The following is a 1,735-nucleotide window of genomic DNA, read 5'->3' as shown; positions in this document are numbered from 1 at the left end:
TACCTGAGGGCCAATTCAGGGTGGGTTTTGAATTATTTACAATCCAGGAAGTATCTCCATCAGTTGACAGCCCGACCAAAGTTGATTCACGTTATCGACGTTGTCTTTCCCTTTCCCTTTTAGATAGGCCTATTCTTCATTTAATTTTCTTCTTTACTTCTTTACCCTGCCCCAGTGTCAGCCATAACTACACCAGTAACTTCTAAAATAACACTAAAATACAAAAGGCCTTTATAAAGAAATCTCCTGCTTCCTTTTACCTGGCTCAAAAGTCTGGATACGAACACAGTGTTTTTCGGTGTAACATAGAAATATGCGACCCATCAGAATATGTAACTGTAGCGCCGTCTACCTGCCGCAAACATTCTGTGACTGTGAGGGAACAACCAAACCGGTCAGAGGCCTTAATAAAGCTATATGAATGACGTTCTTTTCACTGTTAGTCACTTTTGATGTTACAGGTCATTTAAGACCACTGTATGAAAAGTGACAGAGCTTCAGAAACATTAAAACGTTACATTTAGTCATGTTAAGTATTTTATATATCTTGACTTCTTTACTGTCACTGGAGTGTATGAACAAGGGTGGTTCAGATTGTGCTGGTGTGTCTCCATGTGTGCAGATAGGGTCCCATGTGAGTTTGAGTTTGGAAAACAGCAAGGGAGCAAAAGAGCTTTTCTAATAAATAAATTAAAAATAAAAGGGAACAACTTCAATAAGAATAATGAATTATCATTGTTAATCATTAACCATTTGTGCATTGTATCCTGTTTGTTGGTTAGTTCCTCTGAAGAGCGTGGAGGTGGAGGTGGAGGTTAGGGACCATGTTGCTACAGTGGTCTCCACTCTGAACTATGAGAACAAGGAGGACCAACCCCTGATGCTGATTTTTGTCTCCCTCCTGCTGGAGATGCTGCTGTTCTTGCTCACTTAAGTGCGAAGATCGAGACCGACAGAGATTGTAGCTGAGGTGAAGGAGAAATGGCGCGTGCGAGGGTTGAGCTGGAACGGTGAGATGTTTACTCACACCACAATCTAAAACCCGAGTGTGGCAAATGTTACCTACATGTGTTCTTATCTGTCCTCCATGCTCGTAGGATATGATGACGGTTGAGCTCTGGCAGCAGGGCCTTGTTGCCGGGTGTGCAGAGTGATCAGATTCCAGATATACTCTCTCTGAGTGGGGCAGATCCTGCTCCCAGGAGAGACAGCTCCATCGAGGCTGTTAGTTACGTCCTTGGAGCTGGCTGGGGCATGAGGCTGTATTACGCATGTTTGTGTCTGCCTGCGGGCTCACCCTCGCTACCACTCGGTTTAGCAACCCAGCCAACACTGTCATCAGGACTTTAAACTTCAGCTTAGTGCACACCACACTTGCCCAACAGTCACATGCCCAACAGTAAACTGGTGAAAATAAAAATGCTTTGTTCACTACACTGGGACAACACGATGTCCCAAACCTGTGATGTAGTCTCTACGGTAAATGGTCGTGCAACTTCCCAAAAGAAAAGTACTGAGATGTGATCATAGAAGCTTAGGTGTTCATGCACTTCTTTTGTTTTATGTTATCAGTAAATAGAAACAGCCATACACCATTACAATTTCAATCAAATGACAGAACTGAAAATGACACAATATATAAAAAAACAGTATAATTAGTTATCTTTAAAGAAAAATGTTTAATGGTCTGCATTTGTGATCCTTGTTCAAAACCACTAAAAGTCTTGTATTTGAG

At 42.1% G+C, this 1,735-nt stretch overlaps 2 long non-coding RNA genes across 2 annotated transcripts in view; both read left to right on the top strand.

Annotated features, from left to right (window-relative positions):
• LOC116687098 (uncharacterized) overlaps positions 1–901 on the top strand; it is a 1,515-nt gene extending 614 nt beyond the window's left edge. Inside the window, exon 3 of the long non-coding RNA XR_004331462.1 lies at positions 783–901. This is a non-coding gene — a long non-coding RNA (uncharacterized LOC116687098). The remainder of the gene's footprint in view (positions 1–782) is intronic.
• The window catches only part of LOC116687096 (uncharacterized), a 5,369-nt gene that overhangs the window by 1,813 nt on the left and 1,821 nt on the right, over positions 1–1,735 (top strand). The window lies entirely within an intron of this gene.

The sequence above is a fragment of the Etheostoma spectabile genome, chromosome 3 (genome assembly GCF_008692095.1).
Source record: "Etheostoma spectabile isolate EspeVRDwgs_2016 chromosome 3, UIUC_Espe_1.0, whole genome shotgun sequence".
Lineage (NCBI taxonomy): Eukaryota > Metazoa > Chordata > Actinopteri > Perciformes > Percidae > Etheostoma > Etheostoma spectabile.
The sequence above is the reverse complement of the archived record's forward strand: the minus strand, read 5'-3'. Positions and strand labels throughout refer to the sequence as shown.